The sequence below is a fragment of the Macaca fascicularis genome, chromosome 13 (assembly GCF_037993035.2).
Source record: "Macaca fascicularis isolate 582-1 chromosome 13, T2T-MFA8v1.1".
Classification (NCBI taxonomy): Eukaryota; Metazoa; Chordata; class Mammalia; order Primates; family Cercopithecidae; genus Macaca; species Macaca fascicularis.
The window spans coordinates 44,622,470-44,650,286 of NC_088387.1; the positions used below are offsets into that span (position 1 = coordinate 44,622,470).

Consider the following 27,817-nt stretch of genomic DNA (forward strand, 5'->3'; position numbering starts at 1 on the left):
TTACAAAACTGATAAAATATTGATGTCCAAGTCCTATCCACCAGAGATTCTTGATTTATCTGAACAGAGCCCCAGTCATGGGGCAATTTTTAAAAATCTACCCAGGTGATTTCAATGTGCAGCCAAGATTAAATCAGTCATTGTTCTAATAATTCCAAATGATCCTTTAAATCTGAACAAGTATATAAAATAACACATTTTAGCATATAATTATAATATTTGTAAATATATAATCATCATTTTTTAATATACTTGCTAATCCTACCTTTTACAGTGAAACTAAGTAAGGCTACATTTTTTACACTTGAAGACGTATATTCTACCACAGGCCATATGTAAACTGTAGTCACAGATTATTCGAAATCATTACAATGATTCTGTTTTTTGAGCTACGGAGAGAGGTGTCTTTTCCAAGGAGTTAAATCAACCCCTTTAGTCTCTTCTATTTTTATGGTTGGGTAGGCTATCAACTGAGGTTCCTCTGAATGATCTGCACAAAATATTAAAAATTGTGGGGGTGGTCAAAACATCATGAACATATATCTCCTTTTTATGATTTGAGTTTTCATAACCCAATTCAATAGATGTTACCAACACATTGTCAGATATATCTAGTACTGTATATCTGGCATATACATGCTACTCTAAAAATGGTCTTAAAGAAATAAATCAGGCTGGGAGTGGTGGCTCACGCCTGTAATCCCAGCATTTTGGGAGGCCGAGGCAGGTGGATCACCTGAGGTCAGGAGCTCAAGACCATCCTGGCCAACACGGTGAAATCCCGTCTCTACAAAAATGCAAACATTTGCCGGACATGATAGTGGGTGCCCGTAATCCCAGCTACTCGGAAGGCTGAGGCGGGAGAATCGCTTGAATGCGGAGGCTGAGGCGGAGGTTGCAGTGAGCCAAGATAGCGCCGTTGCACGCCAGGATGGGTGACAGAGCAAGACTCCGTCTAAAAAAGCAAGCAAACAAACAACAACAACAACAAACAGAAATAAGTCAAATAGTTTCCAGCAATGTTTCATGAATAGGAACTATCCTCTGAGGTTTTGATTTACAAAAATACACTTTAAATAGAATGTTTTCCATTGTTAAGCAATTGAACTATATTTGAACTTATTAGTGAGAAAAACACTGAAATGTTGTAGTTAAACTGTAAATAAATTGAGATATAGAAAACTTGAAATATAAACCTTCATATGTAGAAAATTAAATAAACAAAATATAGTAATATTTAGAGATAGAAACATCAAAATAATAAATATATATACATAAAAGTATAATTCCAAGATACCCCAGAATATACACTATTAAAAAATTAACTGAGAAGTGTTATATCTCGATATTATGGAGGTGACTTTAATATTTCAACTTTTCTGTTATAACCCAGTTGGGAGTAAGGAGACTCCTGAGGCCCAGTTCTGCACAGTTTCAAGAAACAGCTGTAAAACCAATCTCCCAGTTGGGACTATGCCAAAGAGGATTAAAGAATGAGCAAAAAGGAGAGAAATGTGGTAGATTTTAACTTTCTAAAACACTTTTAGCAAGGCCCAATCTTCTAAATATTTCATAAACTCTGTGGTTTTCCTACAGAAGGATTCCATTGAAAATACTAATTTGTCACATGATTTGTGACCCTATAAAGATAGATTTCTTACCTGTGATTCATCCTAGAAAATTCTGACTTCATGGAACTCAGAAATGTCAAGCAATGCTATTTCTTTATCTATCAGCCTATCATCCACTAATTTATATTGCACAAATGTAATTTTCTTTTAAAGACTTTTTTTGTTATAGTTTTGCCACATTTTCTAAAGTCAAGTAATTACATTTAACAAATTCATCTGATAATTCCTCTCAGAACTAAAAGACATATTTTGATTCAAACTGCAAACATATTAATGAGAAATGATATGATCTTAAAATGCAAGTTAATTCCATGTCGAACCATTTATATCAAGGACATTTTAATTTTTTTTCTCCTAAAGTTCTAATTTAGTAATAGAAAAATACTCTTACACATAAGTATTGACTGTTTGTGATAATACATTCATAGTGCTTTTAATAAAACTTTAAAATTATGTCACATTTATGCCACTGGCAAAATAATAGGGAAATTTCAGAGAGTTCCTCTCTTATCTTTGTTTCATAACCAGAGCAAAGAAGTTCGGATTAAAGCAAACCTCTGTGGCTAAACATGCAGATTTAAGTGCCTGTGGAAGAAGGACCTGGACTTTTTTTCTGAAGGCACAAGAGAAAATTGTGAGGCTCATAAGAAACCCAGTCTAGCAACACAGGGCAATATTTCGTATCATGCTCTGTAGAGCGTGCCTGAAGTTGCTCTGTGGAGGTCACACTTTTCAAGAATAACATGGAAAAATACATGTTAAGTAGAATTTAAGGACTCAAACTCTGTTCCTAGGAAGAAATACTAATGTATAAATAACGAATCTCTGTTCTTTAAAATTAAATAACAAAGGAAAAAAGATGTTGATGACTTGGGAAAATATGTGAAGAGGAAGGTCAGATAAGAAATCTGTCATACAATGATATCTACCAACACACTCATAGGTAGTGTAGATTTGACAGGTCTGGATTTCAGTGTTTTTTCCCATTTATGTCTTACCACTCAATATGTGCCCTCCTAGAACCTACTTATTTGATACAAGATGTTGACCTGGAAAACAAAGAGAATCATACTATGGTTAGTACACATGTAACAACTTTGCTTTGCTAGAATTTATTTGAAAATTTATCTGAACAAAGGAATAATTTGAAGAAAAGCAAAAGGTAAATAAAAAGTAAATTTGAATTAAGTATTTAAAATGAACACTTAGAAAATATAAAAGGATAAATCAGAAAATAGTTTTTCATCCTGGGTGGATCTAAATTAGTAGCTTCCAGTATAAATAAGTCAGAATACCTAATGTTAGAATCATGTTTTTTCATAATACTGAATACTTTCATATATGATTTATTTTAGTGCTCTTGGGTTTGTTTTGTTGCTATTTAATGTTGTCTGTGTTTACACACTACACTGTGAGCTCCATATCAGCACCTGAGAGGATTCCTGCAACATAATGGGTCCTCAATAATTATTCACTAAATGAATAAAAGAATGAATTTCCCCCTCTATATGGGTTAACATATTTTTCTCTATAAATTACCAGATAATAAATGTTAAGCTTTATGGGCCAAATAAGATCTCTATATATGTCCCTTTATAAATTAAAATATAAAATATAAATAAAGCTAAAATATAAAATATATAAAATGTAGAAACTATTTTTAGCTCAAGATCTGTAAAAACAGGGCATGGACTAGACTTAGCCACATATAGTTTACTAATCTCTGCTCTCTATATTAAACAGATCTTAATATGACTCATAAGATTCCCTTATAATTTTCTGAGTTCCTTTCCAATGATACATCACAGGTAACTCTTACAAGCTCAATGGACCATATTGCCAAACATTGTGTATCTGGGTCTTTGTGGTGTGTGCATCTGCGTGTGTGTGTGTGTGCATGTGTATTTCATAACCCTATTTATCCTCACACCATGGGTTTGGCTTCAGTTAAAAAAAAATAAAACAGATTTCAAAGGGAATGCTTCCAGTTTTGCCCATTCAGTATGATATTGGCTGTGGGTTTGTCATAAATAACTCTTACTATTTTGAAATACATTCCATCAATACTGAATTTATTGAGAGTTTTTAGCATGAAGGGCTGTTGAATTTTGTCAAAGGCCTTTTCTGCATCTATCGAGATGACCATGGGGTTTTTGTCTTTGGTTCTGTTTATATGCTGGATTACGTTTATTGATTTGTATATGTTGAACCAGCCTTGCATCCCAGGGATGAAGCCCACTTGATCATGGTGGATAAGCTTTTTGATGTGCTGCTGGATTCAGTTTGCCAGTATTTTATTGAGGATTTTTGCATCGATGTTCATCAGGGATATTGGTCTAAAATTCTTTTTTTTTGTTGTGTCTCTGCCAGGCTTTCGTATCAGGATGATGATGGCCTCATAAAATGAGTTAGGGAGGATTCCCTCCTTTTATATTGATTGGAATAGTTTCAGAAGGAATGGTACCAACCCCTCCTTGTACCTCTGGTAGAATTTGGCTGTGAATCCGTCTGGTCCTGGACTTTTTTGGGTTGGTAGGCTATTAATTATTGCCTCAATTTCAGAGCCTGCTATTGGTCTATTCAGGGATTCAACTTCTTCCTGGTTTAGTCTTGGAATGCCCTCTCTCACCACTCCTATTCAACATAGTGTTGGAAGTTCTGGTTAGGGCAATCAGACAAGAGAAAGAAATAAAGGGTATTCAGTTAGGAAAAAAGAAGTCAAATTGTACCTGTTTGCAGGTGACATGATTATATATTTAGGAAACCCCATTGTCTCAGCCCAAAATCTCCTTAAGCTGATAAGCAACTTCAACAATGTCTCAGGATACAAAATCAAGGTGCAAAAATCACAAGCATTCTTATACACCAGTAACAGACAAACAGAGAGCCAAATTATGAATGAACTTCCATTCACAATAGCTTCAAAGAGAATAAAATACCTAGGAATCCAACTTACAAAGAATGTAAAGGACCTCTTCAAGGAGAACTACCAACCACTGCTCAGTGAAATAAAAGAGGACACAAACAAATGGAAGAACATACCATGCTCATGGATAGGAAGAATCAATATTGTGAAAATGGCCATACTGCCCAAGGTAATTTATAGATTCAATGCCATCCCCATTAAGCTACCAATGACTTTCTTCACAGAATTGGAAAAAGCTGCTTTAAAGTTCATATGGAACCAAAAAAGACCCTGCATTGCCAAGACAATCCTAAGCCAAAAGAATAAAGCTGGAGGCATCACGCTACCTGAATTCAAACTATACTACAAGGCTACAGTAACCAAAACAGCATGGTACTGGTACCAAAACAGAGATATAGACCAATGGAACAGAACAGAGCCCTCAGAAATAATGTCACACATCTACAGCCATATATCTTTGACAAACCTGAGAAAAACAAGAAATGGGGAAAGGATTCCATATTTAATAAATGGTGCTGGGAAAATTGGCTAGCCATAAATAGAAAGCTGAAACTGGATCCTTTCCTTACTCCTTATACGAAAATTAATTCAAGATGGATTAGAGACTTAAATGTTAGATCTAAACCCACAAAAATCCTACAAGAAAACCTAGGTAATACCATTCAGGACATAGGCATGGGCAAGGACTTCATGTCTAAAACACCAAAAGCAATGGCAACAAAAGTCAAAATTGACAAATGAGATCTAATTAAACTAAAGAGCTTCTGCACAGCAAAAGAAACTACCATCAGAGTGAACAGGCAACCTACAGAATGGGAGAAAATTTTTGCAATCTACTCATCTGACAAAGGGCTAATATCCAGAACCTACAAAGAACTCAAACAAATTTACAAGAAAAAAACAAACAACCCCATCAAAAAGTGGGCAAAGGATATGAACAGACACTTCTCAAAATAAGACATTCATACAGCCAACAGACAAATGAAAAAATGCTCATCATCACTCGCCATCAGATAAATGCTAATCAAAACCACAATGAGATACCATCTCACACCAGTTAGAATGGCAGTCATTAAAAAATCAGGAAACGACAGGTGCTGGCGAGAATGTGGAGAAATAGGAACGCTTTTACACTGTTGGTGGGACTGTAAACTAGTTCAACCATTGTGGAAAACAGTGTGGCGATTCCTCTAGGATCTAGAACTAGAAATACCATTTGACCCAGCCATCACATTACTGCGGATATACCCAAAGGATTATAAATCATGCTGCTATAAAGACACATGCACACGTATGTTTATTGCGGCACTATTCACAATAGCAAAGACTTGGAATCAACCCAAATGTCCATCAGTGACAGACTAGATTAAGAAAATGTGGCACATATACACCATTGAATACTACGCAGCCATAAAGAAGGATGAGTTGTGTCCTTTGTAGGGACATAGATGCAGCTGGAAACCATCATTCTCAGCAAACTATCACAAGAACAGAAAACCAAATACCACATGTTCTCACTCATAGGTGGTAATTGAACACTGAGATCACTTGGACACAGGAAGGGGATCATCACACACTGGGTCCTATTGTGAGGAGGTGGGGAGGGATAGCATTAAGAGATATATCTAATGTAAACGACGATTTAATAAGTGCAGCACACCAACATGGCACAGGTATACATATGTAACAAACCTGCACGTTGTCCACGTGTACCCTAGAACTTAAAGTATAATAAAAAAAATAAAATAAAATAAAACAGAGACAATATTTAAACTTGCCAGATAAAATTTAGACATCCCCGTTAAATTTGAAGTTAAGTAAATATAAACAAATATTTTAAAATTATATTTAAAATTTTTTAAAAATATTATAAAATATATTTTAAAATATTTAAAAATTATAAGCACATCCCATTCAATATTTGGAAAATACTTATCTGGAAATTATTTATTATTTATCTGAAATTGAAGTTTAACCTAGCATTTTCTAAATCCGGCAAATCTACTTGTTTTTATTAGAAATCTTGTGAACAACAATGACAAACTTAGCTTTTCAAAATAGAAATTAATTTGTCTATTTTCTAATGATCATGTTATTTTTTCTTCTCGTTAAAGTGATAACTATTTCTTTTTAAAAATGTATATTAAAGATAAGTTCTGTCTCTTTGGCTATGTCAGTCATGCTGTTCATTTAATCTATTTTGACATTATTATTCCAACAATAACTGAGGACTTACTCTGTCCTAGGCAGTGAGTTATGTGCTTTATTGAATTTTTCCTCATTTATTATGCCTAAAACCCCCAATTACATAGATGAAGAAATTAAGGATCAAAGAGTTAAAAATAAAACATTAACAACAGTTTTAGGAAAGAATGTCAAAAAGATTATAATTAGCAAGTTGGGATTGCTATTTCTTCACAATCTTATTTTATATTCAAATTATGTCAAGAACCCGTCAAATTGGTTATGCAATACAGTTTTATATCACTACACATTGTCCATCTAGAAATTATTTATGCCTTTGGAACATTCCGAGATCATTATCTCTATATCTTTTCTCTCTGATGATGTTACTAATTTACATAGTATTTTTGAGGAGAAAAATTGTGTCTTACTTATATGTGTATGGTGTATGCCCAACAGTATTTAGCACAGTCTCATACCTATATGAATTAAAAGTATATTTGATGAATAATTTATTAGCATTGAATAATTAATAATGGTAGGTTAATAATTAATGATGTGGTTGTTTAGTATATGTGTTGAAATAATGCAAAGGATATGACTTTTTTATATTAAAATCTTCTATTTTGATACCAAAATTAACAGCAAGATACCAAAAACTCCAAAAGACATCAAAAACTTTTATGTGTCAACAAACAGGGGGCTAGGCACTGAAAAATTAGAGGAATTACAAGAATAACACAGACTTGCTCTCCTATATTATTTGTTTTTCAGGGAAAGACAGATGACACACAACTACAGTATAACATTTCCAGTGGTGGTAAATGCAATTAAGAAATTTAAAGCAAGATAAATGGGTAAAAAGTTTATGTGGGGGATATATTTTATATCAAAAAAAATAATGACAATTCTAATAAGGTGATATGTGAACAGATATATGAGGAAAATAAGAAAGATATTCAGGAAATTAAAAAATATTTCAGGCAGAAGAAACTTCTAGTACAAAAACCCTGAGCAGCGTGTATGCTTGAGATATTCCAGGAAGTGCCATTACTTTACTATTGCTAAGTCTGGCCGGAGATGATGATGCCATAGACTGCAGAGGTAGCGGTGGAGCTGGGGAGCAGCGGTGGGATTCTGAATTAGTTTCAGAAGAGTTGTCAACATACTTTTCTGGTGGCTTAAATGTGGGGTGTTAGAGAAAGAAAGAGGTCAATAAGGATGCCGGGTAATTCTGATTATGCAGGAAAATGTGGTTGCCATTTAATGATATTGGAAAGACTTGAGATGCAAGCTTATGGGTAGTCAAATTTGGATGTATTAAAGTTGAAGTACAAATTTAGTGATCTGATTTTCTCCTGTATCAAGGAAAGTTAGAAATCATTTGCTTAAGACTCTTGTAGGAAGTTGAGAAATTGGTTGGATAAAGGAATATTTGATTTGGAGAAGAGTTTGGGGCTGAAAATACTAAGTTGTTACTCAGTGATTACAGGTGATACCTGAAGTCATAAAACAGGGATCTGGGGAATGAATATAGAAAAGTATAAAGAAGGACCAAACACTAGGACATTCTAATTTTACACTTCATGAATGCAAGTACCATTAAGCAAAAAAGAATAAGTAGGTGGGAAAATAAACAAGAGTGTGATATTCTGGAAATTAATTAAGATGGGACTTTAAAGGAGTGAGGGGGCATGATGAATGCTGCCAAATGCTGCTCCTAGGATGAGTGATATAAAGAGAGAGGAGCAATCGCGTGATTTGTAAACACGGAGGTGATCCAGCAATTTTTCTGGATAGTTGGTGATTTTCATTGAAAAAGAGAAGCGTTCATATGGTCAAAGAGCACATCTATTAATTCTCCTGGTTTACTAGGAGACGGGACAGGTAACCGATGAGTGGATCCCTTATGCACACTTATTCTAAGGTAATTCCCAAGTATCTAGTAGGGGTGAATATTATATACCACATGAAGCGGTCTGATTCTTGGTTGTGAAGTTTTATGTTGCTTTAAGAAAGCACTAGAGCTTCTCCTAATATGAACAAGGACAGGATACAATAAGAATATGTTTTGACAGAACTTTGGCTGAAAACCAGTCTTGCTAACTCAGCTTTAATGGTTGGAAGTAGCACCAGCTTTTTCCCTGGAGTGATCAGTGGGCTGGAATCCAAGCCTTGGGCTTATAGCTGTGTAATGTAGAAAACTGACAGCAAGATCTCCCACAAACTTGAGGAGATATGGGTGGAAAAGCTTCAGACTCTCCACTGGCATGATCAAGAAGGCTGAATCTCAGCTTTGGAGAGGCTTAAGACTAAATGCTTCATTTACTGGAGCTTATCCAGTTTTCATGGAACTTTGCTGAAGACCCATTACTTTGCCGGGTGACCAGTCTACAGGAGGTCAGTAAGGGTCAGGTTAACTCAAGGTGGGACAAAACTAGATTAGATTGGATTCAAGAGAGAAGAGATGAGCTGGGCGTAGAATTAAAGAGAATAGATGACACCAATGTAAATATAAATTGATTATGTGGAAAAAATAAAGTTGGTTAGAAATATCAAAGATTTGGAAAGCACCCAAATAATTAATATCTTAATTCTGTTACAGAACATGAGAAAAAAATTAATACATTTGATTCCATTTTTCTCAGATTTTCCTTGCCCAGATTTGCATTGTGCTATAAGAATTCATAATTGTGTCCTGTTTCAAAACCAAGTTAATATTAGCTTTAACATTAGCTTTAATAATATCTCATTCCCTTTATATTTTATTGTTCCTGATAACTCCTAGATGATATATTTCTTACAAATCAATAACTTTTTAAATAATAATAGTAAGAAGGAACAAAGTAGTCTTATGATATCTCATTTTGTAAGAAAAAATAATAATATAGGCATATGCATAAGACTGGAAAATGTAACCATATTTAATGACTAGAAACGAGATTTATTAAAACAAACCTGGTTATAAAATAATAACTATTTTTAGAAAGATAACAGTTATTGCACAACATAATTGCTAACTCTAACTGAAAATTAGCCAAAACACACTATATAGTCTGTATTTAAAATGTTGTGAAACAAGAAGGAAGCAGATACTGGAAAGAAACTAACAGGTGTAATCCCTACTATGTGCCAGGCCCTAGTAGATTAATTTAATCAAGTAAGAAGTCTGGGATACAGCTATAATTAAATTGACCCACTTTTGTCATTGGGCATCTTTGTCTTTGTAATTTTTCAAAAAATACAACCCAACTCCTTGATTAATTGCCAATTTAAAAATCATAATTGCTTCACCTATTTGTTTTCTTGCTCTTTTGTTTCATCATGGTTTCTCTCCTGCTCTAAGACTCTTCAGCCTCTTAGAGTCATTTTTGTAGAGATTACATTGAATCATTTATTAAATCGTGTTTTTAAACTTTCAAAATGTGCTCATTAGTGCTAAATTTATTTCACTCAGCAAAACCCATTGGCAGTAACATTAAAATAAAATAAACATTGAGTGTGAGCTATGGCAATTTGGAAATTCATAAAAGTGTAATTTTCTTTCCTTTTGTTTCTCAGAGGCTGTATGTTAAATTCTTAAGGGAGATTGCTGCTAACACTCATAAAACTGAGGTTGGAGCTGAAAAAGTAATGGAGATATTGTTCCACAGTAATGGGGCAACAACTACCATTGTGAACTAGAAAACCAGATGGCAGTGCTATTAACCCAATCCTAGCTTGTCCCTAGATATGGCTGGGAATAACAGTCGGTGGAGAACATATTTAATTAACTTTCCATCTAGTAGAGTATAAGGCAACATATTGAAAATATAACCTGGAGCACAGAGAGAGAGGTATTGGATGTTGAATGCGGGGACTCAGTTCAGATCTTAGAGGTATAGTGTATACACTCTGTCTAAAACCCATCATCTTCCTAAAGTCACTCAACTGTCAGTACATTTTCCCTTATGCCTGTGCAGAACATCTATTTTCAGAATGGGCTACCCAACTACATTCCTATTTAGGGATTCAATGTATGTCAAAGAGAGGTTTGTAGAATGTCTGTTGGCCTTGAGAACAAAAATCCATACCTGTAAACAAATGTTTCACTTATTAAGCTCAACAAATACAGTTTACTTTTTAAATTTTTGAGACAACATTATATAATTTAGTGAACTTTTCTTTAAAAGTGATTAAGTGTAATAATTGTTTTAGACGCTAGTAAGATATACATATGTGTGTGTGTATATGTATATATAATTTGCTCTGTAATAAACACATCAGTAGAAAATAATGAGAGACAGAAAACAAACACCAACAATGGCAGGATTACATGTTTATTCTTTTTAAATGGGGATATGGAACATAAAAGGACCTTTATATATTTCTATGCTCTCATGACGAAGACACAGACTTGTTCTTATATGTAAAAAAAATAGAAGCTGTTTCTGACCATCCCTAATTTTTACGTTTGCTTTGTGATCTCTGATCGTACCTGTTCTCATCTTACCCAGAGCAAGAGAGGAGTAGAAGGAAAGACTTCTCTGGCAGATATAAGTTATAAGCTGCTTTGGTCGAAACATTTTAAATGAAATATTGGATAGAGGAATTGTAATTGTTTTTTAAATTTTGTTTTTTATGATTTCTAGGGTTTTCTAAATTATACAGAATACATGAACATATTATCCATTAGAAAATAAACAAAATATTTTAAAATAATAATAATTATAAAATATATAAATTTGTACATTTTAGACAGTATTTTTAATATTAAATAAAATATGGACACTTTTTTACATTCTTTATTTTTACTACCATGCAAAAGGAATAAATGATTTATCAAATATAATGGCTACTTAACTATTTATTTTCAAGTAACAATTGATGTCATCTCTGTAGAAAAATAAGAATATATATTTTTGTTTTCTCTTTAAAATATTATATTTTAATGTGCTATTTTATGTAAAAGTAAAGGCAAAATGGTGAGGCCACTCAAATCAATTTTCATGTGTATTTTAGTTTTCTTCTCTAGGTACATTTAAGCTATTTAAGGGCCTGGCTATATTATGTATCTCATCAACATTCACCACAGCATATATAGGTCTAGGCAAACAATAATTACTCATTTACATACAGTGTAAAATTCAATTGTGTATATGTATTACTAATTAATTAACTCAATTAACATTAGTGGAGAATTGTGAGAGTAACACTATTCCACATACAGGGTTCCCACTATTTACCTAACAAGTACTCAGTTTAATATTTCTGGAGGCACAGAAAGATGGAAAGTGAGTTAATGTGTGTACACATTTTGAGTGCTGGGCATACAACAAGCACTTTAGCAACATTAGCTGTTATTGCCCCCGAAGTGACCTCCCTGAAATTGCGCAGCTGCTGGGTAAAAGTATGGCGGGAATCCTCAGATTCTTTTCTGCCAAACATCTCTTTCCATCATTCCCTGATTCTAAGATGCAAAAATGTCAGGGAAGTCTTTACACTGTGGTAAAGATCTTCCCAAAACTTTTAGTAGTCCCATCGTAGAGATGAGAAATAATCAGCCTCCTCTTAGAAGTTATCAGTACCATAAACAAGGGTATCGATATTTGTTTACCATATGGCCCCACTTGTTAAATCATGTTTCTATTTTTCTTTTTTCCTATATGTTTCCTGATATACGGGAGTGCTCTAGAAACTCAGACTTCAGGGGAAGGCATTTGAGGTCCTCTGGTATTTTTGTTCCAGACTCAACAGGCTGTATTCTTTGGTCAATAATTCAGATGATGATCAGTACAAACCCCTTATATAGGCAAAGTAGATGCAAACAAAACCAGATGGTGCAGAATTTGTTTCTCTATGTTTCTCCAATTGCTTTTCTCATAGGATCAGGTCTCCCAAATCCATATTCATGGAAGAATTTACAGTTGAAGCTCTCCCCCCATTCAAATATTTCAAGTAGGTGTCAGGCTAAACATTTCAGGATTGTTCTTGTCTCTTTTATGACACTTCAGTAGGGAAAAATCAAATTTAACTCTGCCTATTTATTTATCAAGGAAGAATTTTGTAGTAAAAGTCTGATTTTAATATTTCTCACAGGAATTTCAATACTCTGTCATTCCAGGGTACCCTGGCAATGCCCAGCATGTATCTCTCTACATATAGATATATTATATATATATATAAAATTTACATTTTCACCTACCTCATTTTACTTTGAGCCCCTTGAGGACTGAGACCCAATCTATTTTGTTTTAATTTTTTTTTTTTTTTTGTAACTTCAGCATCAAAAATGCTCAGTCTGGGTCTGGCACTTATTTATTCAATGAAGGCATCACAAATTTTGCACAAACGGAACTGCAAAATTCACTTTATTAAAGCTTACTGTATTGTTGCTCAGGTAAAGCTGGATATGCAGCATTAGATATCTCAGGATTATGTTAGGAGAAATCTTCAATAATGCCACCAAGGAAGGATCATAGTCTTGTGGTTTCACATATTTGGGGGAAATTCTCCAACTCTTTCTCAACTTGGAAACCATTTGGCTTTCATTAAATACTGGTGACATTAAAACCATTTCCAATATCCCAGGAGCAATAAAAAAAAAAAAAAAGCAGATATGGCATTAAGAGAGATGGGATTTATGGGGTAAGAAATAGCCAACTTTTTTTTCCTCCACTCTTGTTGTTTCTTCCTCACAGAAAACTTGCATCAAAGATTAAAAAAAAAAAAAATCTGAAATAAGCTATCGTAAGTTATCAAAATAATTCCACTTTGAACAATGAGTTTTTTTTGTAGAAGAAAAAGAGAGCTCAGTCGGGTGCAGTGACTCACACCTACAATCCCAGCACGTGGGGAGGCAGAGCTGGGCAGATCACCTGAGGTGGGGAGTTCGAGACCAGCATGACCAACATGGAGAAACCTCATCTCTACTAAAAATACAAAATTAGCCAGGCGTGGTGGCACGTGCCTGTAATCCCAGCTACTGGGGAGGCGGAGGCAGTAGAATCGCTTGAACTTGGGAGGGGGAGGTTACAGTGAGCTGAGACCATGCCACTGTACTCCAGCCTGGGCAATAAGAGCGAAACTCCATCTCAAAAAAAAAAAAAAAAAAAAAAAAAAATAGAGCTTAGTCTTATTTAATGAATATTTATTGAAACTTTTTCTGTGCTAGGTACTGTGCAATGAGTATAGTATCCAACAAAGAAGACATAGTCTTTTAATATAATAACATACGTATTGTGTTTATTTTGGAATCAAGGTATATAAGATATGAATGTTCCATGATTTCAGTACAATCAAGAGTAAAGCAGATTGCTACATCAAAATGAGATTGGCAAAAACTATGCTAAAAGAATTTTTAGGTACTGCAGATAGAAAGACTTATGACTTATCTGTAATTGGTATTCAAGAACTTAGAAAATAAAGAAACCATCTCTAAACAGAAGTGATGGGACATGGTACATTTCAGAAACATAAAAAATGGAGCAGAACCAACATGACCCCCAAACAAACAGCCATGTTTGCATTGATACTTCTAGCTATAGCTTAAGTGAGGAGCAATCTGAATCCAATTCTACAAACACAATTTATATTATTGTACATTATCTTTTTAAACTAAAGGCTTTGTGTGTGTGTGTGTGTGTGTGTGTGTTTGTGTGTGTGTGTGTATATATATATATATATAATTCATTTGGAGATATAGCCCAAATCATTCTCAATTAATAGAATAAATTCATAAACAGACACAAACCAAGTGGGTATTATTAAAGGTTTATATCTCTAGTAGGTTAACCTCAAAATTCTGCTGCCTATAGTAAATAGATTAGGTAAAAAGGACTCTCTACAAATGGATAAAATGATTGTCAACAATAGTTGTACATCAAAGTTACCTAAAGAATTTTTAAAAAGAGAAAGAAATGAGTACCTGGGTACCAGTCCTAAAGATTTCTGAAGTTCTAATTCATTGGCCTAGGATGTGCCCTCCTTTTTTCTTTTTATTTATTTATTTATTTATTTTTGAGATGGAGTCTCGCTCTGTCACCCAAGCTGGAGTGCAGTGGCGCAATCTCAGCTCACTGCAACCTCTGCCTCCTGGGTTCATGCCATTCTCCTGGCTCAACCTCCCGAGTAGCTGGGACTACAGGTGCCTGCCACCACAACCAGCTAATTTTTTGTATTTTTAGTAGAGATGGAGTTTCACCATGTTAGCCAGGATGGTCTCGACCTCCTGACTTCGTGATCCGCCTGCCTCCGCCTCCCAAAGTGCTGGGAAAACAGGCATGATCCACCGTACCCGGCCTTTGCAAAAGCCTCTCTAAGTGATACAGATGCACACCTAAGTCTGAAAGCCTCTGCAATATGCTCTTCCTAACAAGGTTTATTCTATGTTAATGTCACATGTTACCCTTTCTATTGAAAAACACAAATGTAGGTGACTCGGTTCTAACTGCTTAGGTGAACAAGTTATCTTCAGGGGAGAAATTGTAAGTAAATACTGCTACTTATAAATATATCATATACTGTATTTCTTATTTATTTATTTATTTTGAGATGGGGTTCTAGCCCTGTTGCCAGGCTGGAGTACAGTGAGTTGAGATCAGTGTTTCACCATATTGGCCAGGATGGTCTTGATCTCTTGACCTCATGATCTGCCCACCTCGGCCTCCCAAAGTGCTGGGATTACAGGTATGAGCTACCGTGCCCCGCCCAAATACTGTATTTCTTAAAGCAAACACATTATTATTCCTCTTAAAAAACTTTATTAGACTTGCCTTCGAGTCACTATATGCACAAAAATTATGAACAGTCATTTATTTTAAGATATTTGGGATGCCTTTGCAACCAAGGTCACCCTAGTTTTCCATTTTGTATTCTGGCAATAATGTCAAGTATATTTCACCTGACTGTCCAGAAGATTTTTACTACCCTCTTGACATCCTAGTGATGCTTTACAAATATTTTCTAGTATATCCAAGTATTAGTTGTATTGCTGGGAGGTGGGGTTTAATGTGCCATAGTCCTCAGCTTTTCTGCAAAAAACAGAAGCCACCCCTCTTTCTTCTTAGACCAGATCTAACATTCTGCAGGTAGCACAGCAAAGAATAGGAACAGGTATCAAGTGATGTGGAGGAGGCAGCTCTTATTGACCCAGAATTTTTCAATGTTGCCATTAGCAATAATGGTTCTAAAAAGAAATAATGCTTATAAACACATACTCATTACTGCAAACTTCACTAATTAAGACTGAGAAGTTAAAATCTCTGAGGTTTTACTGTAATTGACATTGTTCAGCAGTGGCAATTAAACTCAGCCATTCCAAAGAAACTAGACTGACCGAAGTTCAATTAAACGTTAAAAGAAACTCTGAGTGTTTAGCCAGTTCTGAAGCAGTTCTCTACTATGATGAATAAAATAGTGCCTCATAGTCACTTCAAATAAAATTGATAAGAGCTAAGCGGTAAAGTTTCACCCCAAAAATAAGTCTTCAATATATTTTTGCCCTAAGTATGATAGAATAAGCCAATTTGTATTTAATGAGGAGATACCAAGAATAGTTAAAGAAAAAAAATAGGTCATAATTCTACCCTGTTAAAGATACAGTGTTAGACTACCTCCTAATTAGCCCATGACATTTTCTTAAAGGCAAGTGATGAATCTAGGCATACAAGTGTCCAATTGTACCACATAACTTTGAAGTGTATTTTGGGACAAGCTACTCTGCTCATTAATGAAGCATCTAAAACACCTTTTTACTAGGTAAAGGCCACAGGTTTTAAGCATGACTTGCTTTTACCCTGACCTTGTTCCCTTCAAAAACTTCTTCCATAATCATTTTTTCTTTCTTTCTTCTTTTCTAGGATTTTTGTCTCTCTTAAAATGTATCTTTTGATCATTACATAATTAACTATAGTTAAAATTTAAAGGCTCTCATATTGTTAAATGAAGAAAGATTATTGATAAAATATAAATTGTACTTAAGTTAATTGATCATCAAAGTAACAGCCATCAAAAATTGACTACAGTAAGCCACATCTGGGAATATATGGCTATTCCTTATCTTCTTACTAAACAGAGGCACTTGGAATGTTACTAGGTATAGCATAAGCCAATTAACTTACATTGGAACTTTGATTTTATTTAAGTTAAAGAAAGCAGACTCTAAATTATTAAGAAAAAGTTTATTATGATACCCCACAGAAAATTATGTCACTCTGAAATAAATATAAGAGGACTGCCTTTTTAGGACGCCAAACACCACAACATCTGTTTAATTCAAGGAAAAACTATATTCCATTAGAATTATAAATAAATATTTTTTTCAGAGAGAAGAGTTAACAGATGGCAGGGGATGATTTTCCATATTAACAAGTTAGCAATGGTTAAAAAAAAAGATTTATATAAAAATAGTATTTTTGCCACTTATCTCTTCTTCTTATTGTACTTAAGGAAAAGTTTAATAATACAAGCATTATATGTAACATAAAAAACTATGAACTCAATAAATTAAATCTTTTCATAGCTCTTTTTTATAGGAAAATGTCAAAATAAGTTAGCATATCAGAGCCTATTTAAGGAGGCCTCAGTTATGTTCTGCCATTGTACAGAATAATTGTCACTGCACTGAAGACAAAATAATAAAGTAACAATAACCTCATTTACTGTGAACCTTCTGTGCATCTGGCACAGAGCTGGGCAACAGTATATTATCTAACAACACCAGCAATTCTGCAAAGAAATGTTATCATCCCTATTGTAAAAATAGAGAATCCAAATTACTTAACCCCAAGCAATTAATAAGTAATATGCAGAGTTAGGATAAGAACACAGGCCTCTCTTGTTCCCAAGTGACAACTTTGTCCCATTCATTCATTTAATTGGTCCTTGTTTCCATGACTTCATTTGCATGTTAGAATTATATTGTGATACTGCTTCCATATAAGATCGTGAACTCTCAAGTAAAGGCAAAACTGAATGAATTCTTTATTGCTAGAACAAAATCAGGTTTTCATTTAGACTCAATGTTTAAGCTCAACAGGGAACCTTGATCATTCCACAGGAGAATTGTGAGTCCCTATATTTCAGTTTCCTCTAGGGCTCAGAATACAGTTTTTTTTTTCTTTTGTTTGTTTGTTTGTTTTGATTTTTTTATGCAGGAGCTGAATGCCTAATTGACATTTTGATTCCACATTTATTCCATATCTCTTCCTTATCTGCTCTACTACTGAGATAAAATGAAGCACTCTTCTTTCTGCCGGAGTCTCAGCAAACAAAGGATCAATTACACCTTCCCAAGGACTTCCAAGTCTCTCTAGCATCTCTGAAAGGAAGGGACCTGGCATATTAGAGAAGAGATTAGTGTGACCTATCCCATTAGCTCCACATGGACTTCTGACAGTCCTGAAGTTGGATGTTATAGACCTCAGGAACCCACTGTACAAGGATAGTTCATGAAGAAGTAGACAAGTCTTTTTCATCTTTTGTTGTTGGAAAATAATGTAGGGCTTGTTTTTCAAATCCTTGTGCAGTATAATGGTAGTAGCTAACATTATTGACAGTGTACTGTGTACCAGGTACTTCTCTACGTAATATATGTGTGTATGTATACATGTACATATTTATGTATACTTAATCAATGACAATTCTATGAGGGGTTATTATTACCATGCCTATTTTATACTTAAGTTAATTGGTCATCTTATTTTATAAGATGAGGAAGCTAAGGCCCAAAGGGGTTAAGTGACATGACCACATGACACAACAAGTAGTAGAGGAGCTGGTGGGGAGTAAGATCCAATTTATCTAACTCCAGGGTTCTGTAGTCTGCACTGCCATGAACTTTGCTGTCAAATTGGCAGTGTTCCCCAGCAGCCTCACAAGACCACGCTTCCCTACTTTACAGCTGACATGCTGATGGTATTTAAAAGAAAATGAAAATTATATGTAAGAACATAATTCTTGACAGAATGACCTACCAGTCTCTTTTGTTTCCTGGTAACATTTGCAGTTGTTAACTGCTGTCTAGGAAAATTACTGTTCCACTAATTCAGAACAATTAACTTAACTCTGAATAGAAGATTGATTGGTGACCTTGAAACAAAATTTTGACAGATAAAAATCTTCAAAGAGTATATAGTCTCTATTTTTAATGAAGTACAGTGAAGTTCATTATGTGATCAGTGGGTACAAAGAAATAAGACTACATGCAGAAATTACATCTCATTCCTAAAATGTTTCATTTATCCTTAGTTGCAAGAACTAAGTGCACAAAATAAATACAATATCTTTTATTTAACTAAGAAAATGATTTTATAAACAATTGTATTAGAGGTAAATTTACCTAATGGAATGCAGACATTAACTGCCTCGGAGGTTTTGCATCAGACATAGCTTGGTATAAAGCTAGGAGAAAATGATTTCAAATAAAGTAACAGATTAAAGTTCTCAAACTAGTGCAATAATTTGTCAGTTATTTGTTATAAGACAGTTCATCTAAATGTCTATACCTCCATTCATTTATCTCTAAATGAGGAATATATATATATACACACACATACATATATATAGAGAGTGAGTTAATTATGAGAATTATACAAATTATAAACCACTTAGTATTCATTTAGTAATAGTTCCAAAATTCTATAGTGCTTATACATTTCACAGAAACTCTACTATCAAAATGTTATTTCATTAATAACATAGTATTTTGTTAACTAACCAACATTAAACAACGTTCTTTTCTAAATATTTCTAAACCTAGATATGTCATTTTGTCATATCAGTAATGCCCCATAGTATCTTTTTCCTTGCAATTAAGTAATCTCCCACATCTCATGCACATTTTAATGTGTATTGTGATGAGGAAAGAGGAAGTATATTAACCCTGAAATCCATCACAATATGCATAACATGCTCAGGTGTGTGATGGACTAACACACATGTTACTCATTATTTTTATCAACAAAGAGCTTATTACCAAGTGGGAAAAAACATTTATGAAAAATTAATAAAGAATATAGTACACAGTGAAATTTTAATTGCATGGGAAAATTAAGAAATATAGCTATATATAATAATGTAATAATTAAATTTTATTTATATTACATTCAGCATAAGGTAAAAAATTGGTGAAATATTTGATTTATCTAGAGAACACTTAAAGGATATTTCACTTAAAATCTTCAGCAAATTCTAAAGTATCAAGCCACATGGCTATGGGAACGGAGTCTTTCTGATTGCTTCACCGGCATGACATTGATCACAGTAAAAATGAACGAATTTACCTAGCCATATTTTTCTGAAAAGGGTAGTGATAGGGTTACAATGACCATTGCCATAATAATAACTGAAACTAGCAAGAAATATATATCTTTACATATTATTGATAAGGATCCTAAGTATTTGATTTTCCTTAAAATAACTTTGTTTGCAGAATAAAGTTACAGATGGATTGGAAGTTGGGCCAATCACTCGGCCATTTGCTCTCAGATTTGTTTTCCTTTCTCTGTTCATTCACCCAGCGGCTTCCTATTAGTTTTCCCTAATGTAAGCCCCAGCAGGAGGCTGTGATTAGGAGGCTAGGAGAAGCCAAAGCATTTCTAATTCTCTCTCCCTGCTTTAAGCAGTATCTGCTTCTTTTTCATAATTTCAACACTTGCTGAGTGTCCCCTTATCGTCTTTCCAGCTCCTCCAGGATGGCTTTAGCACTAGTTTCTGGTAGCGATAGTCTGTCTTTGTCCTTACAGCTCTAGAGTTTAGGACAATTTCTGTAGTTGCTTATACTTGCATTGCCCTCCTCCCCTTTCCCAGTGTTTAGCTTTTTCAACACTTCTGTATCTATTTCCCCATATTGAATTCTTTTATGTAATTACCTGGGTTCTGTTTTCCTGGATGGGCCTTGAACACCACAGGGGTACAGGGGAGCTTTTTTCTGATGGAGTCATTAGCATAGGGTGACTACACTTTCACATCCATTACACCTTCCAGGTAATGGGCGGGCTACCACATCCATCTCCCATTGCTCAGCAGAGCTTCCTGTACTCACCTGACACTACAAGCAGTACACTCTGCCTCTGTTCCTGATCCATATATGTCTCTCTTGCACATTTGCATGAGAGAATTTGGTGAACTTGCCTCACAGAAGAAGATTTTTTTTTATTATTTTGAAAAATTATTAGCTGAATGGCCTCAGGTGGAACTTCAAACAGGCTCTCAATTTGTTTGGTAACTTCAAACACATCACCAGACCCAGAAAACGCAGTGGAAAAAAAAAATGGCACATGAAATTAGGAGTCAAACTGAATTTGATTGGAGTTTTCTTTCCACCACGAACCAGCTGTTTGGCCCACGGTGATGGCAGCAGAGACAGGTAAAGATTGTGGGGAATTAAATGAATATAAAATGGACATAAAAGATTATTCATGAATATGACAGACAGAAAAGGAAAACAAAATGATGTGTGCTTTATCAGAGAGATTAATGTATACAATTTTTTTTTCTTTTTACTTCCTAAACTACTTTTTAATGTTGCCATGTGACTTGTCTTAGGAATTTAAATTTAGTTTAAAGTATTTTATTGTTTTCAGGTGTTAGCTAGCTAAAGGAAAGTTTTATGGGTGGGGAAGAGAAAATGCAAAAGGAGAACTTCTAGAACTGTAAGTTTCTAGAAAAGGCAGGAAGGATTTTGTGTTGTGAGATAAGAAGCAGAAATGTTATTTCCAATGGGATGAAAAAGAGACATTATGAGGCCCAGACATGATCAGGGACAAGCTAAAGTTATTTTGCTCTTGGTTTCTCCTTCAAATACCTAGTCAACTCCTTGGCGTGTCAGAAATCAACAGCAACAACATTATTAATTCTTTCTGTAAATAAAATAGATCTTGGTATAATTGTAATGCATTGATGTAGTGTCTGACATCCTAGTGAAAAGTATAATGCGCAGTAAATCTAGGCAGAGGGCTTCATAACTGTATTCTGTGTTGGAAACAGAAGTATTTGAACCCAGGAGTCAACGAGTTACTCTTTGAAAAAGTAAGAATTGTAGAACATGAAGGAGATTTAATAGGGCTTTACTTTTGTAGTCCTGCTGAGTTACTATTATCCAAAATACACAAAAGCTGTTTTCACTTTGTTCACAATTTCTCCTAATGGCTTTTCCAGATAAAAGTATTTTCTATGTGTGATTATTCAGGTCAGTGCATTGTTTAAATGCAATTGTTTTGTTGCCTTTTATGCCTTTTAGAAAATGACATGAAAAAAATATAAACTTCACTAGAAACCTTGCATTTTATTTTTTGGCTAAATAAATCTTATGCAGGTACATGGGCAGGCTGACAACATGTCTGAGTGTTCCAACAAATTAATTTTTATTTGAATTGTAACATTGTTGATAATACCTACCTCTGAAACATCATCTGTGATTTGAAGGACATTGACCCCACTATTGCAACCAAGAATTGCAATTTTTGTGCTTTCGCAGTGTCACTGGTGTAAATTGGTTAGTTTTTTTTTTTTTCTTAACAAAAGCCACTCAAACACATCACTTTTCTCTGAATGCCAATTAGGAAGTAACACTGTGGGTCCATATGACTTCACATTAAAATCAGCTTTGCAACTTTCCCCAAATTCTGATGCCCAGTCCTCAGTTGCTGGTAATTATGATTTAGTACTTAGGCATGGAGCCCTAGCATTAGTATGTTTTCATGTACGGCTTGCTTGTGAATTTTTGTTGTAGAGAGAACAAAACAAAATGGAAAGTAAGGTATGATTTCTCTCCTAGGATGAGTTTATAATCTTAATAACCATTCAAAGTCTTAAGTACTTAAGTCCTCTTGGAAATTGGAATGGAGGGAGCCATGTGGGAAGAGAGCGCTGGTGATAGGATAGCTTGGGTAGTTTAGACAATAGAAGTGGGGGGGAAGGCTGAGTGACGTTAGATAGGGGGTGAAATTTCACCAGAAAAATTAATGGTAAGTGAGTACTGAATCACAGAATTGCTTATATGTCTAAAACATACTGATATCTTTTACAATTCTATTTTATTTACATATATAGTACAAATAGCCAACTGGGTTAATTCACACCAAGATATAATGATTTTAGTATATTACGTAAATATAAGTACCGTTCCAGCTCCTATAAACACTTTCAGGCCCTTGACCTCAGCATTTTGTAATGAACTATCAACTTGCTTATGACTTTATTTTCTAGTCTACACCTCTGATCTCACGCTTCTTATACCGGCAATCTCAAACAGTCATCTTCCCCAAGTCCCCTGACTCAACTCTCTCTCCATCCACATAAAACCTCACCTCATACCTTCGTGTGTGTGTGTGTGTGTATATATACACATATATATATGTATATACACACACGTGTATATATAATACATATATATGTGTGTATATATATGTATATATGTGTGTATATATACATATACACACACCCACCCCAAGTCCTTCTCCAACAGTTGAGCAGCCTCTACCCACAGCTTTCCCTTCCTCCCTTTTCTCACTCAGTGAGTGGAAGTATCATTCTTCCTACAGTCTTCACATTTGCTCTGGATCTTCACTCCTGTCTATCTTCTTGTATATAGAAGAAATTCCTTCTTCAAATAATCATATTTACCTTTCAAAGCCTTGTTGAAACTTCATTTTATAAAGGAGGCTTCCTATGACTTACATTCTTCTCTTTCTGCGTGGGAGAAAGGAAGGAGAAGGGGGCTAAAGTCCCTTATAGCATCTAGTTCCTACATATAATATGTGATTGTTGATTCAATTGTTTGTCTTCCCCACTACATTCTATACCCCTTAAAAGACGCCACCTTGTCACAGGCGTGGTGGATCATGCCTGTGATCCCAGCACTTTGGGAGGCCAAGGTGGGAGGATCACCTGAGGTCGAGAGTTCAAGAGCAGCCTAGACAACATGGTGAAACCCTGTCTCTACTAAAAAAAAACAAAAATTAGCTGAGCATGGTGGCAGGCACCTGTAATCCCAGCTACTCGGGAGGCTGAGGCAGGAGAATCGCTTGAACTCAGGAGGTGGAGGTTGCAGTGAGCCAAGACCACAACATTGCCCTCCAGCCTGGGCAACAAAAGTGAGACTACATCTCACAACAACAACAAAGAAAAAGCCACCTTCCCTTATTCAACTTTCATTTACCAGTATCTAGTATGAACAGAGTATACAAAAACTCTTCCATCCCAATGGAAAAAACAGAATATAATTTATTTTGAAATAAGTAATGGAACATATCATACATAGTTTATTTATGAGTTGCAAATATTAAGGAGAACCTAGAGACCAGCTAAAATCTCCACATCATCCAGAATTGCCAGTGATTGTTATAGGCATTTAAAGGTGATAGCATAATGAGACATCAAGGAGACCTACTTGCAAAGCTTTGTATGAATTTATAACAAATGGCCAAATGCTATGAGCTCAACTCTGCAATGAACAATAAGTCACAGCCAGGTTGAGAGTCAGCATCAATTATAAGCTTACTCTGATGACATGCTACAAGGAGAACAGAAGGTAATGTCTAAGTGTGTCCCACAGCTTTCTGGTAAGAAAACAAAATGAAATCAGGATAAATACATAAGTGTATCCATATATATATATGTATATATACATATATGAAATTAGGAAAACCACAGAAACATACATATATGTATATACGTATACATATATACACACATATGTATATATATGTATAAATGTATATACACATATTTGTATGTTTTTTCTGATTTCATTTTGTTTACCAACTGAAATTTTTTTATATATATATATGAGTTTCTTTAAATTTCAGTTGGTTACAAACAAAAGAAAAATAAGTCACATTTTGCAGGGAATGTTTCAAGCTCTGAAGAGACATTATGGGAAATTATCCATGAATAATTTTGCCACCTTTGTGAGATGATTTGAATGGTGGCGTGCTACATATGCTGGAGTTATTGTAGGAGACTTTTTTGAAGTTTGGTAATTTTGGGTTCTAGTTTATATTAGATGTTTTTGATGTGAAATGTGACCCACACTTCCTAAATTAAGGTTGTTTTTATTGCTCTGCCAACAAAATCACTTAGAGGATTTTGGAGAATAGAGAACCATTAAATTAAAATGTTCAGCTATAATAATTTTGGGCTGGGTACGGTGGCTCACACCTGTCGTCCCAGCACTTTGGGAGGCCAAGGTAGATGGATTACTTGAGGCCAGAATTTCGAGACCAGCCTGGCCAACATGTTGAAACCCCATCTCTACTAAAAATGCAAAAATTAGCTGGGCATGGTGGCACACTCTGTAGACCCAGCTACTCGGGAGGCTGAGGCATGAGAATTGCTTGAACTCAGGAGGCGGAGGTTATAGTGAGCAGAGATTGGGCCACGGCACTCCAGCCTGGGCGACTGTGCGAGACTCTGTCTCAAAAAAAAAAAAAAAAAAAAAAATTGAGGCAAAGCATGGTGGCTCACACCTGTAATCCCAGCACTTTGGGAGGTTGAGATGGGTGGATCACTTGAGGTCAGGAGTTCAAGACCAGCCTCGCCAACATGGTGAAACCATGTCACCACTAAAAATACAAAAATTAGCCAGGCTTGGTGTCGTGTGCTTGTGGTCCCAGGTACTCAGGAGGCTGAGGCACAAGAATCGCTTGAACCCAGGAGGCAGAGGTTACAGGGAGCCAAGACTGCACCACATCACTCTAGCCTGGGCAACAGAGTGAGACCCTATTTCAAAAAAAGAAAAAAAGAATTTTGAAATTATGGAGTATTGGCAAAGAAGACAGCTAGGCATGGTGGCTCATGCCTGTAACCTCAGCACTTTAGAAGGCCAGGGTAGATGGGGTCGCTTGAGCCCAGGAGCTCAAGAACAGCCTGGGCAACATAGTGATACCCTGCCTCTACAAAAAGTAAAAGTAAAATAAATTAGCCAGGAGTGGTGGTGCATGCCTGTAGTCCCACGTACTGGGTCGGGGGTGGGTGCTGAGGTGGGAGGGTCACTAGAGCTTTGGTGGTAGAGGCTGCAGTGAGCCGAGTTCCTGCCACTGCACTCCAGCTTGGGTGACAGAGTGTAACCTTGTCTCAAAAAGAAAAAGGGGCACAATCTTTAGCAAATGATTATTAATGATGTGTGAAGTTTATATATAATGTGCTTATTCAGCAATCACAATATAATGGGTACATTCTCCTCATAATGGTCATGATTTTTCGAATAACCTAAACCTGCTCAAAAACTTTGTACATTTCCGTTAGAATCAGAATAACATCCATATTGTGAATGTGCTCTAAGTCCCAAGGCCCTGGATTGTCCTTCCTCTCTGACCTCTCTTCACTCCACTCTCTCTCTTCCTCTTTGTGCTCTGGCCTCTGTAGCTCTCCTGGACCCTTGCACAGGCCACATACATCTGCTTCAGAGAGTCTTTATGTGTTGTGTGTCATTACTTTTTCCTGGAATGACATCCTCACTGATTTTAGCAGTGCCAGCTCTTCTCATTGTTGCTATCTGAAAGACGCCATGTCCTCAGGCCGTCTATGACATCTAATTGAAGAAAACCCCAGTCATTGCCTCCCAGTCCTCTGCATTCCATTACCCAATATTATTTTCTTCCACAACACATTCCAATATCTGATATCATCCTATTTTCTTGTTTTCTGATTTCTTTGTTTTCTTTTTTTCTCCCTTGACTATAATCTCCATGAAAACAAAACAAAACAAAACCATATTTATCATGTTCACTGTGGCATCCCCCAAATCTAAGATATGTGGTACTCAAATAGCTTCATATAAATAAATCATTGAATGTTGCACTGCATGTGTATGTTGCCTTCTTCCATGGCTAGAAAGTGTTCGTACCCTTCCAATGGATAAGTAATCACCCTTACGATTTCCAAGAATGGGGAGTTGTAAATCTTTCAAATTAATCCTGTAACTGTATAATACCAACAAACTTTAGTTTGACTTAGTAATACTTCCACATGTGATCATAGTTAAAAAATTGTCACCCCTTTTTCTGGATGCTGCTGGTTTTATATCTGATGGATTTACTTACTACACTCCTACTTGAGCTGAGAGTGGGTGGGTTGGTATGCTACGTCAATTGATAGATTAATTTATCCAGCAAGTATTTATCAAGCCCTTCCTATCTGCTTAGTACTATGCTTGGTGTAGGACATAAGTTGAAGTGGCTGTAACCTTCATGGAGTTTGCAGTTTACTAATATACAGAGCACACAATCGAACTTTTAACAATGAATCACAGAAAGTGTTATGATTTGGGAATGGCAGAATGTAACGGCATACAAAGCTGGAACACCAGACTCAAGATAGAGTGATAGGGAAGACTTCCCGAAGCAGCAGCATCAAACCTGAGACTGGAAGGATACATAGGCATCAGTCAGGAGAAGTTAAGCATCTACCTGGCCTAATTCTCCAACGAGAATAGTTTCTGGAACCCAGCCTTTAAAGTGCTTCATTTTATTGGATGCAGTGTTAAAAAGTTGGTTTGCTTCCCAATGTAGTCCATCTAGTTGCTGCCATCATCATCATTGTCATCATCATCAGTATTTATTCAGTGAAGAGTTACCTCTAAAAATGTTACATGATTTAGTCAAGAAACTTTCACAACAACCTTAGCAGTAAGCACTAAGCGTATATTTGCTTCACACATGAGGAAGTGAAGCTCACACTATTTCACCCTGGCTCACCCCGCTACTCAGTACTATGTGCTTCTGTTCTCTGCTGCTCCCCGTGATGTTTGCACTGGACTCAGTTTGCTTGGAGATGCATTCTTTGGTTCATAACATGGGTAACATGTCAATGGAGACAAAAGGTGACCTATGCTGCATGGTTTAATGCCCAGGTCTCCTGGCCTGTCACTGACCTTGTGGATCCTAGATCATTTCAGATAATGGCAACAGACACTAAACAATGCAGCGTCAGTTCAGGTCTAGGGTTGCTATAGTGGCTTACTCTGTGACATAAAAGAAGGAAAATGCACTTTACCTCAGACTGCTAGACTGAAATCCACAACACTGCCTTGAGTTTTAATTATCTTATAGCTATTGCATGAAACAGTATGCTTCTTTAACTTAAACTTGCAATA

General features: G+C 35.5%; 1 protein-coding gene across 4 annotated transcripts in view; it reads left to right on the forward strand.

Annotated features, from left to right (window-relative positions):
* The window catches only part of LRRTM4 (leucine rich repeat transmembrane neuronal 4), a 785,356-nt gene that overhangs the window by 308,628 nt on the left and 448,911 nt on the right, over positions 1-27,817 (forward strand). The window lies entirely within an intron of this gene.